This window comes from Trachemys scripta, chromosome 1 (genome assembly GCF_013100865.1).
Source record: "Trachemys scripta elegans isolate TJP31775 chromosome 1, CAS_Tse_1.0, whole genome shotgun sequence".
NCBI classification, from domain to species: domain Eukaryota; kingdom Metazoa; phylum Chordata; order Testudines; family Emydidae; genus Trachemys; species Trachemys scripta.
In genome coordinates this window covers 145,214,739-145,228,623 of record NC_048298.1, presented here as the reverse complement: position 1 = coordinate 145,228,623, position 13,885 = coordinate 145,214,739, and positions in this window count along the sequence as shown.

Here is a 13,885-nt window from a genome sequence, read left to right as displayed (position 1 = left end):
AAAGAGTTTAATTGGTAAGTGTTGAATAGTTCAGTTACTGTTTTTTGCCTTTCCCTCGTGGTCTTTCTCTCAAGTTTTTCTTGGGGCAGGTGCCCCGGGTTTGCCTTTGCCATCCGTGCTAGTGCCATGCCGTCAGCCCCCTGGCGGTGTTTGCTGTGACAGAGCTCTCTAGCACATCTGGCTCTGCCCAGCTGTCTGGGGGACGAACCGATCTCTCACCTTTTAGCACCTGTATATTTTTGGGTGTGGTTAGAGACAGAAGGAGAATTTTTCAAAGGTTCCTAGTTGCAGAGGATTCCAGAGCTTTCTATATATAATATATAAAAAATAAAGTGCTAGTGTTTTGAGAAAAGAAACAAAAAGAGTTCTAAAGTGAATGTTGTGTTTAATGTCATTAAATGACTCAAATTACAATAAAGTGTTTTATTTTCTACTACCGTAAATTGCTGGCTGGATTATAACATGCTCACATAATTTAAAAAGAAACCTTCTCTTAGTTATCATGGCCAGGGGATCATCATGAGCGCTGCGCTAGCCCCTTACACCTTTTTGTGTGATTTGGATGATTTAGTTGGGGATTGGTCCTGCTTTGAGCAGGGGGTTGGACTAGATGACCTCCTGAGGTCCCTTCCAACCCTGATATTCTATGATTCTATGATTGTAAGCTCTTTGGAGCAAGGTCTGTCTTTTCATTATGAGTGTATACAGCACCCAACACAATGATCCTTGATTGGGGCAGTGAGGCCTACCACAATATAGATAATAGTTAGGGCTGTCGGCTAATCGCAGTTAACTCACGCGATTAGCTCAAAAAAAAATTAATTGTGATTTTAAAAAAGTAATCGTGATTAATTGTAGTTTTAATCATACTGTTAAACAATAGAATACCCATAGAAATGTATTAACTATTTTTGGATGTTTTTCTACATTTTCAATATATTGATTTAAATTACAACACAGAATACAAAGTGCACAGTGCTCACTTTGTTATTTTTATTACAAATATTTGCACTGTAAAAAAGATAAACAAAAGAAATAGTATTTTTCAATTCACCTCATACAAATACTGTAGTGCAGTCTCTTTATTGTGAAAGCACAACTTACAAATGTAGATTTTTTTTGTTACATAACTGCACTCAAAAACAAAACAATGTAAAACTTTAGAGCCTACAAGTCCACTCAGTCCTACTTCTTGTTTAGCCAATTACTAAGGCAAACAAGTTTATTTGCATTAGCGGGAGATGCTGCTGCTGGCTTGTTATTTACAATGTCTCCTGAAAGTGAGAACAGGTGTTCGCATGGCACTTTTGTAGCTGGCATTGCAAGGTATTTACGTGCCAGATATGCTAAACATTACTATGCCCCTTCATTCTTCGGCTACCATTCCAGGGGACATGCTTCCATGCTGATGATGCTTGTTAAAAAAAAAAGTGTGTTAATTAAATTTGTGCCTGAACTCCTTTGGGGAGAATTGTATGTTTCCTGCTCTGTTTTACCCGCATTCTGCCATGTATTTCATATTATTTGACAAAATGCAAAGAAGGTACCAATGTGAGATTTCTAAAGATAGCTATAACAACTGACCCAAGGTTTCAGAATCTGAAGTGCCTTCCAAAATCTGAGAGGGATGAGGTGTGCTTTCAGAAGTTTTAAAAAAGCAACACTCTGATGCAGAAACTACAGAATCTGAGCCATCAAAAAAGAAAATCAACCTTCTGCTGGTGGCATCCGACTCAGATGATGAAAGTGAACATGCATTGGTCCACTCTACTGTGGATTGTTATCGAGCAGAACCCATCATCAGCATGGACGCAAGTCCTCTGGAATGGTGGTTGAAACATGAAGGGACATATGAATTTTTATCACACATGGCATGTAAATATCTTGCAATGCCGGCTACAACAGTGCCATGCAAATGCCTGTTCTCACTTTCAGGTGACATTGTAAACAAGACATTGTAAACGGGCAGCATTATCTCCTGCAAATGTAAACAAACTTGTTTCTCTGAGTGCCTGGCTGAACAAGAAGTAGAACTGAGTGGACTTGTAGACTCTAAAGTTTTACATTGTTTTATTTTTGAACAGTTATTTTTTTTGTACATAATTCTACATTTGTAAGTTCAACTTTCATGATAAAGAGATTGCACTACAGTACATGTATTAGGTGAATTGAAAATACTATTTATTTTGTTTTTTACAGCACAAATATTTGAAATAAAAAGTAAATACAAAGTGAGCACTGTAATTTAGCTGCAACTAATCCGGAAAGAGATCTTGGAGTCATCGTGGATAGTTCTCTGAAGATGTCCATGCAGTGTGCAGCGGTAGTCAAAAAAGCAAACAGGATGTTAGGGCTCATTCAAAAAGGGAAAGAGAATAAGACTGAGAATAGCTTATTGCCCTTATATAAATCCATGGTATGCCCACGTTTTGAATACTGCATACAGATGTGGTCTCCTCATCTCAAAAAAGATATACTAGCATTAGAAAAGGTTCAGAGAAGGGCAACTAAAATTATTAGGGGTTTGGATGGGTCCCATATGAAGAGAGATTAAAGAGGCTAGGAATTTTCAGCTTGGAAAAGAGGAGACTAAGGGGGGATATGATAGAGGTATATAAAATCATGAATGGTGTGGAGAAAGTGAATAAGGAAAAGTTATTTACTTGTTCCCATAATATAAGAACTAGGGGCCACCAAATGAAATGAATGGGCAGCAGGTTTAAAACAAATAAAAGGAAGTTCTTCACACAGCGCATAAATCAACTTGTGGAACTCCTTGCCTGAGGAGGTTGTGAAGGCTAGGACTATAACAGGGTTTAAAAGAGAACCAGATAAATTCATGGTGGTTAAGTCCATTAATGGCTATTAGCCAGGATGGGTAAGGAATGGTATCCCTAGCCTCTGTTTGTCAGAGGGTGGAGAAGGATGGCAGGAGAGAGTTCACTTGATCATTACCTACTAGGTTCACTCCCTCTGGGGCACCTGGCATTGGCCACTGTCGGTAGACAGGATACTGGGCTGGATGGACCTTTGGTCTGACCCAATATGGCCGTTCTTATGTACACTTTATATTCCGTGTTGTAATTGAAATCAATATATTTGAAAATGTAGAAAACATCCAAAAATATTTTTAAATGGTATTCTATTATTGTTTAACAGTGTGATTAATCGCAATTACTTTTTTTAATTGCTTGACAGCCCTAATAATAATAATAATAATCTGTTTCCAGCTCCCTCCCCTGTCTCTCTTTCCAGTCCCTCCTTCTCAAAGGCCATCTGTGGCCCAGCTCTCTCTCGTATCCAAGGCTGCTTTTCACCCATGTCTGGCCCTCTCACACTCTGTCTCCCAAACTCTCACTTCAATAACATCACTGATATGAGAAGGAATACAAGTGTCATCCAAGCTAACAGCCCGAGCGTCTGCCTCGAAGGAGCTCTCGTGGATTTGATAGGCTCATTTTTGTATCGCTGTCCATTTCTGAGTTGGTAGCAGGATACCATCCTTCTCTGTCCTCCAGTTCCATCCTCCTGCCCCAGATTGCTCTTTTTCACCTCCAGCCCCTTTCCCCTCTCTTTTCCTTTCCCCAGAACTCACTCTGTCTTTAAGGCAGTCCTCCTATAGCACCTGCCCGTCTTTCACCTCCTCTCAGCACTCATGCTGGGAAGGGAATTCAATATGGGTTGGATAAATGAGGTCTCCGTTACCAGCACCAACGAAGATGACTCTGCCTGATGTGATCACTACACTCAGGGAAAATTTGTTTCATCTCCATGATAGATCCTTCCCTGTGGGTCTTTTCAGACCTTCCCTCTTCAGCATGCATGGTACACACATCTCATGCAAGCACGCAGCTTCTGCTTCTACAGCAGTCACTACTGGTCCTTCGGTGTTTCTCTTGTCATCTCCAACACCCTTTATAATTCTGTCAAGCTGGGAGAGGGGTTATATTCAGTTACAACCCCTCCTCTGCCCAGTCCCCAGATGGAGAGAAGAAAGGAAATGGGGAGCTTCCAAAATGGCTATAAAGAGACCCGTCCATTCGCCATGCTCGCCTCTTCCCTCAAAGAACTTGAGAAGTGATGGAAGGGGCTGGAGAACAGCAAGTTTCCACCTATACTGGTAATTGTGGACTTGCAGCACCCTCTAGTATCAAGTTGTGGTATGGCCAGGAATACTTTTTATATAGTCTGTGTTTTCTCTCTCCTTGATTTATAAATGGAAGCAACACATCTTTGAGTTTGTTCAGGTCTCATAGTCCAGAGCACGGGGATGGGAGTTTGGCTATTTATCAAATCCAGATCCCTAGCCTTTGAGGTTTGCCCCATGCCTCTTTCTCAGAGGTGGGTAGGAACTGCTTTTCCTATCCAGTGAAATCTGAAAAAGGTTCACAACTTTTTTTCCAGTCAGCCCTGGGATGAAATCAAGAAGTTTCAACAAAAAAAGACCCAGCACCACCCCATCAGAGTTTGATTCAGCAAAGAGATGTGAACATGGGTCTCATACAGTCCAGGTGAATACTACAGCCATTGGACTACAGAGTCTGTCTATTGCTTTTTGTGGCCCAATGAATATTTAATAATTTATACAAAATGGAACAACTCCAACAGGAGTGATTGATCAGGCCCCACTCCAGAATAGCTTTTTGGTTAGGGCCCTCCCTGGAATAGGAGTAGTGGTGTAGTCCAGAACAGTGTGGTCATGCGAAGTGGCGGATGCCATTTGGAGAAAGCCATTTTGTTCTCCATGCAGCAAAAGTGAAGGTATGCCTTTGCAGTGCAATCTGGCCCCACTACAGCCCAGTCTAGAAGAGAGCCAGGTTCAAGTCCCTCTTCTGTCTGGCTGACAGGAAGAACTTGAAGGTCTCCCAGGTGAGGGTTCTAATTACAGAGTATTGCCTAGTCTCTGAGGTGTGCTCTGGTTTTGACCAGAAATTCCAGCCTGGACCCAAGGTGACTTCCCAATAGAAGTTGCATTGAAGCAGATACGTTTCAGCAAGAAGTGTCAGTTTTGACGCATCAGCATTTTCTGACAAAATTTGTGTCCAAAAGTTCCCAACCAGCTCCCACTCATTAGCCTTTAGAAGACTGCCTGGGTGCCACATGGCTGACCCCTGTGTTTGGAAGGCTTGATGTGCAGGGAGCACTGGTCCCAGGTCAAGGAAGGCTTATATTAGTATCCTTTGAGGCAGCTCAGGGCAGGGGTTTGTGTGGAGGGAATCGGGGCCTGTCCCACATCTCTGGTGCTAGAAATGACTTCTGAGAGCCACGGAGCTGGGCCAGGTGTCTTGTACCTATTGTACCATCACCCACGGAAGACGGACATGGCGTCTTGTGGATGAAGGGCTTAGTGGTGCTCCTCTCTCTTCCCCCACCACTCATATGAAGCCTCTGCTGCTACAGCACACAGCAGCGGTTTACCAATACTCACCACTGCCATATGGTAATTTATGACAGGAAGTGAAGCAGACTGAATCCACCTTAAAATGTAGAGGGAAGTTTAGGTAAGCAGAATGTCGTCCTGAACAATGGACTCTGACCAGGATACCAGATTTGATTGTACTGCTCTTATGAAAAGTAACTCTGGGATAACCTGTCACACTGTATGGAATATGGGAGACACTTCAGGATATTGTTGATGCCAATAATATAAAATTGCAATGAATTGGACCAGATATGCTGTGTAAGCTATCTGTGAAAATCTTACAATTTGCCAAGTATGATCATCTTGTTTATATGTTTGTATCACGTTTGTATTCTGAGTTATAGATATGTAGGGTATCAGGGGGTAGCCGTGTTAGTCTGTATCTACAAAAACAACAAAGAGTCTGGTGGCACCTTAAAGACTAACAGATTTATTTGGGCATAAGCTTTCGTGAGTAAAAACCTCACTTCTTCGGATGCATAGAGCATACTCACGAAAGCTTATGCCCAAATAAATCTGTTAGTCTTTAAGGTGCCACCAGACTCTTTGTTGTTTTTGTAGATATGTAGGGTATCGCTGTATTTCCAAACTTGTGCTGTGTTTCTGGGTGACACCCCCAGACAGATGGGCCATCAAACTGGCTAGGCAGTGCTGATGCCAATCAAGAGTCATCAGCTGTGCAATGAGCCCATTGAAAAAGCCAAGGGACTACACCTTATGAGTCAGCAAGACATGCAGGGGAATGCCTCTGGACAGAACTCTAAGGCTTTTCCATGCCATGTGCTGTGAAACTTGTGTTTGGGACAAAGGCCACATGGCAAAGGATATTAAAAGGCAGCTGCATCTTCTCCATTTCATCTTCATTCCTGCTTCTTACTTCTGGAGGAACTTTTCTACAAACTGAAGCTCTGAACAAAGGACCAGCAGTGCAAGTAGGGCGATCTGGTCCGCCGTGCCATACTAGCAAGGTACCGGAAAGACAGGAGGATTCAAGCTCCTCTGGTGCAGCTGTACCGCCCCCTGCCCTTCCACAGAGCTAGGGTGACCAGATGTCCCGATTTTATAGGGACAGTCCTGATATTTGGGGCTTTTTCTTATACAGGCTCCTATTACCCCCCACCCTCTGTCCCGGTTTTTCACACTTGGTCTCTGGTCACCCTACACAGAGCTGCGTCGCCTCTGTTTGTACAGCAGCAGCTAGGGTTACCAGATAGCAAGTATGAAAAATCAGGACAGAGTGTGGGGGATAATAGGCACCTATATAAGAAAAATCCCCAAATATCAGGACTGTCCCTTTAAAATCAGGACATCTGGTCACTCTAGCTGCAGCCCTGCTGGAGGACAAGGCTGGGGGGCAAGGCTGGGGGCTGCTGCTGGAGGAGCTGCCGGTGTTGTGCTCCTTTCCCTGCTGCCCCTCCCAGCGAAGAAAGGGGCAGAACCTCCAGCCTCCCCGCCCCAAGCAGGGCTGCTGCTGAACAGATGGAGCGGAAGGAGATGCAGCTCAGTGGAAGGGCAGGGGGCAGGGCTGGGGGTTTTGCTCCTTTCCCTGATGGGAGGGGCAGCAGGGAAAGGAGCAGAATGCCTGGCAGTTCCTCCGGCAGCAGGAGGAGGACAGAGGGATCCCCCCAGGTGATGTGGGATGGATCATGGGGAGGGGACAGGGAAAGCATGGGGGCCCAGAAAGTAGGTGGGGAAGAGTCACATGGACGGTCACTTGGGGAGGTCAAGTGCCCACCTGTAGCTGGTGCCCCCCCTTTGTACTGGTAAGAAATGGATTCTACTTGCACCACCGCAAAGGACTGAATGACCCTTTCAAACTGTGGGTATATTCCAGAGGGACTTTCAAGCCAGCAAACTCACTAACACTGCTAAGAATCTGGTATATGGACTTTGAAGGCTCTGTATGTATGTGATTGCTTTACCATTTAACAACTCTCTTCTTCTTCTTTCTTTTATAATAAACCTTTAGTTTTAGACACTAAAGAATTGGCTGGCAGCATGGTATTTTGGGTAAGATCCAAACTAATATTGACCTGGTAACGTCTTTTGGGGTCAGAAGCAGGGCCGGCTCCAGGCACCAGCGAACGAAGCAGGTGCTTGGGGCGGCCAATGGGAAGGGGCGGCACGTCCGGGTCTTCGGCAGCGGGTCCCTCTCAGAGCGAAGGACCCGCTGCCGAATTGCTGCCGAGGAATGAAGCAGTGCGATTGAGCTGCCGCTGAAGTGCCGCTGATCACGGCTTTTTTTTTTTTTTTTTTTTTTTTTTCTTTGCCACTTGGGGCGGTAAAAAAGCCTGAGCCGGCCCTGGTCAGAAGAACATTTTGTATAGTGAGCAGAGTTTCAAATAACTTCTGCCTGTCCTGGACCCGTGTGCGGATTGGGAGCCCGAAAATTGGAATGCAATAAAGGGGGCTGTGTGATTTCTTTTTTGATTCTTGATAACCAGTGTGGGGGATCAGGAGCACAGCTTGTGACTGGTTGGTGAGTTTAACTTCAGTGTCAACCACACATCTTTGGGAGAATCTGCTCTCCTTTTTGCAGCCTGCCCTGCCCTTGGCATTTTCAGTGGGGGCTACCCAGGCACCCTGAGTCACATAACCCATGAACACAATTGGTCATGACCTTAATTTTACATCACATCTGAAAGAGGCCAATTATGCTAGTCCACGAGCTCCATTCTGGGTAGTGGTTCTGTACTCACTCAGTGGGAGGAGTAATGAATTTCTAGCACTAATTCAGGTGGCTGCTGGGCTTTTCTTGAAAGTGAGTCAAATTCTTACCACACCCAGCTTGGTTTAGTATATGAGTTTTGATTAGATTACAACCTGTGCTATTATGGCTTTGGGGTGGATTAGCTCCATGTCTGGTGTTAATCAACACAGCTATGCTGACTGACATGAGCTGAGGAGGTGGCCCAGGCCCTGTGTATCCCAGGGCACAGTTTGGCTCTCACACTAGTACCTGTTAAGCGGTGAAGGAGGCAGAGTAATAGCCCATTCATGAGGGCATCTTTGAGCTGGCCAAGATCTGTGGCAGACCCTGGCCTCTATCCTGGCCACTTCTAAAAGAACAAATCACAATTATCACGTCCCTCCAAAAGGGTTTTTATACCCACCCTGCCCCTGGATCTCTATTAGTGGCTGCAGTACACGAGAAAACAAAATAGCACCAGCCTTCTAAGTTGATGCCTGATGATAAATATCCAAAGAATCTATCCTTATTTGAAAGGAAGATCAATTCTGCTAGCCTCCAAGTTCACATAGCAAATTATCAAGCTTTGCTAGTGAAATATGATCATCTCGGATCAGCCAAAATCTCTCAGGTTGTGGACAGACTTACACAGGACTCAAAAAGATGAAGTCCATTTATACTGAAGGTCAGTTGATTGCCAAGACAGTATTGTCTGTAGCACTAGATGCTTTTGACATAGCCACAAGGACAAGGGCTACTTCTGTCACCATGCCCAAGGCATCCTGGCTGCGATCATTAGGCAAACCAAATGAGGTTCCCATCACAACTGAGACCCTACCTTTGGGAGATCATGATCTTTTTAACTCCACTCCACTTGAAACCAATGGGAGTTGAACACCACCTTTGAGTATCTAGGTTTAGGCCTCTACACTCCAGCCCAGAAGAGGTGAGTTAGGCCTCAAACCTTTTACAGGAAAGACCAGCCTCCTTATATTACCAGAAAAAGTCCTCAAAACCTCCCAAGAAAAGACTTCGGTACCAGAGAAGGAGAAGTGCGGCCTCAACTACTGTTGCTGATCACATGACACCTGGCCTGAGGAGCAAGTTTGAGTCTGCATCAAGAGTCCTGAAACATACATTCCTTTCTCCCCCGCCCCATTTGGCAGCCATCTTTCTTTCTGTTTTGTATCCACAAAGCAGCACCTTCACAGAATGAGATGAACAGCAAGAACAAGAGGACACCCAATGAAATCTTGTCTCCCTCATTAATTAGATGCTTAAAAGTCAGTACGTTACCCAGTGAAGTGCTTGTCTACTTAGCTCTATAGAGCATTACAGTTTGGCTTTTCCATGGCACCAAGAGCTTTTATTTAAATGCCTATCAATCTTAGCAGTTCATTTGTGAAGACAGGGACTGCACATTTACCTATACCTCAAAGATTGGCTGATTTGGGGCAAATCCTCTCTTTGGGTTCCCAGTTGTTGTTAAATTGTATAGTCAGTTGCTCGACCCCACTTTGCTTCATTATGAAATACATTCAAGAGACCAAATAAACAATATCAGTCAGGTTTATTGCTTTAAGCCAATAATAATATCGTACAGGAAAAAGGTTCTATTCGATACCAGTCTCTGGAAAGCCATCTTGTACAGCAATGTTACATTCACCTTACATAGAAGGTGAGCTCCCAAAGTTACACAGTTCATCAAGGACTAGTTATAAGATATTTTTACGAGTTATAAAACTCTTGATACATCACTAAAATCCAATCTATCAGTGCATCCCAGTTCCTTGACTAGTTATGTTCCTTTCCTTGTTTGTTTTGGATACTAGCATTCCAGATACATTCACAGACCAGTATCTCCTAGATTTGTACCGGGGTAGAACACGCATATATCTTGTCCATTTCCTTTGGGACATTCCAGTACTGGCTTGTGGGAATAACTCCCTAGCTGTTGCTATGGTAAAACACTCATATATCCTGATTCTGACAATTTTCCTATCTACTTAAGCCAAAACTTATTTCAGCTAATGCCAGGTATTATGGAATACTTAGCACAATTGTACAGAATTATAAAAGATATATCCCAAATGTTGTTAACATTATGTGCTCTGTGTGTATGTGTGTCTCTGTCTGTGTGTGATGTAAAAGGTTAAACGGTTAACTGGTAAACAGGTAAGCATTAGGCTTACTATTAACAGGACCTTAACCATTAACCCTGGCAGCCTGCCAAAAGGTCCCCAGCCTAAGCAGTCCCGGCTGTGTCAGGCCAGCCAGCCGGTGGGACCCTAGCCCCTGCCGCGCTGGGCCAGGTGGGCTGGAGCAGCCCCAGCCTTGGCCTGGCCGGCCGGGCAGGCAGAATCCCAGCCCCGGCTGTGCCGGAGCAGCCCTAGCCCTGGTCGCACCAGGCTGAGCGGGCTGGAGCAGCCCTGGCCCCGGCCATGCCGGGCCGGCAGGATCCCAGCACCTGCCACCCTGCATCAGCCCGCCACAGTGACCACGGTTAGCCGGTTAAACAATATAATTTTAATCATTTAACCAATTAACTTTTTTAACCACTATTCACATCCCTTATATGAACAAATAATATGTATTATTAATATGATATATATATATATACATGCTAGCTAGCATATATTGGTTAACACAATGCAGTATGAACGGTTCTCCACCTCTTTGCCATTTCAGGCCTCCAGATCAATCAGGACAAGTCAACTCTCACAATAGAGTTCATAGGTGCAGTTCAAGGCCAGTGAGAGCTTATTTCCCACAGGACGGATTTTGCAGGATAATGCACTCATTTCAAATCTACATGAGCACCCAAGGACTTCAGTGAAAGTCTGTCTTGGGTTATTGGGCCACGTGGCCTCTTGTACTTTTGCTACATCCAGACTTTATCTTTGGCCTCTTCTGGGGCAGTTGAAATTAGTTTGTCAACCAGGCAGACACAGCATGAACTTTGCAGGTCATAATGCCCCAGAAGTCCTATTCTCTCTACTCTGATGGAAGGATCTTCAAAACATCTGCCCGGGCATCCCATTCACCTAGTAATCCCCCACCAAGGCTCTGGTAATGGATGCTTCCAAGGAGGGGTGAGGAGCATGCCTAGACCATCTCCAGCCACAAGGCCTGTGGTCCCCAATAGACTTTCATCTACACATAAATGTGCTAGAAATCAGATTCATATGTTGAGCTTGCAGAGCATTCCTGCCACTCTTCCAAAGACCCACCATTCAGGTCCTGACAAACAACATTATAGTGGTGCACTACATCAGAGATAAGGAGCAGAGTGATCTCCTCTCTATCAGAACGTGGTTCATTTGTGGGACTGGTGTTGAATGCATCAGTCCCATCTCACGGCTTTATGTTTACCAGGTGTTCAGAACAACCTGACAAACCAACTTAGTAGGAAGTGCTTTGCTAGTCACAAATGGACTCTCAAGTACTCAGTCCTCAATCAAATCTTGCTTAGATGGGGTATTTCCAGAACAGACCGCTGACCGAGTGGTGGGCTGCTCCGCTGCTGTTAGGGCCCTGGGTTGGTGCCCGGTGGAGTCGGGTGGGCCTGGGCCCCCCCTACTGGGGCCGCCACCACCCCCCTGGTGACAGCCCCCAGGCACTGGCTACTAGACCACCCTGCCCTGCCTTCAAAGGTGGCTGTATTGACTCTGGCCACTAAGCCACCCTACCCTGCCTCCAAGGGTGATTATATCGACTCCGGCCACTAGGCCACACTCCCCTGCAGTTAAGGGGAGTCCTACTGATTCTAGCCATTGGGCCACACTCCCCTGCTGTTAAGGGGAGTCCTACTGACTCTGGCCATGGACTATGCAGCCCAGTGGCTGAGCACAACCATATTGACTTAACCGTGGGGCTACCATGCACATACCCACCCAGGGTGATGGGGGGTACTGGCCCCGCGACATACAGCCACCAATTTGCACATGAAGAACCACACATTTTTATTCTGAAGAGGCATGAGCCCAGGCTCCCTTACAGATGCATTCTTGAGCTAGTGGAATACAGACCTGATGTATGTCTTCCTGCCAATCCCATTAATCCCCAGAGGGCTTCAGAAAAATCAGCTGGGACAAAGCCCCGCTAATACTGATAGCATCTGTGTCGGTGTGTCCGTTCCAGTATTCAGAACGGATGCATCTATTGATTCAGTTGCCCATCACTCTTCCGGATCGCCTGAACATTATGTCACAGAATTAGAGCCTGATCCTACCCCTGTACCTCCTTGTCTCTGTATCTGACCGTCTGGATGCTAGTTAGTTAAGTGCTTTAGACAGGAGCTGTTCTGATACTTTGATTCAAAGCAGAAAGGCTTCTACAAGAGTCACAAGTAGATCCAAAGGGAAAGGTTTTTTTGCTTTGGCGGCTCAGTGTGACCTTCAATCCTTAAAGACATCCATTCCTGACTATTTATTATCCTTGAAGTATTAAGGATTTTCAGTCTTCTCAGTTAGAGTTCATTCAGCAGGAATATCATATCAAAACATCTCTGTGATGTTTTATTTTTGTATGGACTCCAATACTCCTTAAATTTCTGTACTATAATTTCATAGTTAGCCTCCTCTGCCTGAGTTAACTGAAAACTATTAAACACATCTGGTGCTTCAGAACCTACTGCTGCCAGAAATAAGGGTTCCTTCAGATTGTCTTCTGTCTCGCTGGCACCCATCACTTGCTGATACAGAGTGCAATTTACATTTCTTCCAGTTGTCTTTCACATTTCTAGAGAATTTTCAGTTCTGGTGAAGCTTTTAGCTGCTCCATTCTTCCACTCACTGTGTTTTCTTTAATTTCTGTTTACTCCTGGTCCCATACGGTGTTCAGCAATCGCTCTGGCCCAAGGTGCTTGATAGAAATCCCCTATTCAGTTAGTCAGTTTCCCAGTGGCCTAGGAATAAAATAACTGTAGCATCCATCCCCTAGATTTCCTGTCTGGGAAGCTACATCCCTTTAAAGCCATGCTCCAAGGACCCAGCCACCCCTTCCCCAAGATTTCCTGTCTGGCAAACAACACAGCGGAAGGGAATTGTGTCCAGGGCAGTGACAGGAGCAAAGTGGGGACATGGGCTCTTTGGTGGCTACAACCTTAGCCAGGGGGATGGGTAGCTAGGCCTTGGAAGCATGGCTCCCCAGAATCAAGGCAGAGGCTCTGTGAGCAGAGACCACCCAGGGGATTTGAGGCGGGATGCTGGGACCGTTGGGATTGTCACAGCACCAGCCAGTCTGCATCGCTATGTGCACGCACATCCCTCCCCAATATCTCCTGGGTGTCTCAGTCTTCTGGGACACCCCAACTTTGTGTGCTCTCTGAAAGGCTCTCCACTAGCTGCCTAGATCGCCCTTGTGGACAGGCAGTGATCCCAAGCAGGGGCCTCGCACAATGGACAAGGCCTTAGAGAAGCATAGAACAATGGCAGCAAGGTCCCTGCAGCACAAAAGAGCCACAGATATGGAAGGGGCCTGGAAAGAGCCCCAGGTGGGGCTCAGTAAATTCAAACAGCAGCAGCTGGAGCAGGGGTGGGCAAACTTTTTGGCCCGAGGGCCACATCAAGGTGCGAAACTGTATGGAGGGCTGGGCAGGGAAGGCTGTGCTCCTGTCCCCTAGCTGACCCCTCCCACTTTCCGCCCCGGGAACGCGCTTGGTGCGCTGGTGCCTGGAGCCGCCCCTGCACACAGGGCACTGCTTCCCCTGCCTGGGCCTCATCGTCGTCATCATCAACCCAACTGTGAAATTTCACGAATACCAGCAGAAAAAT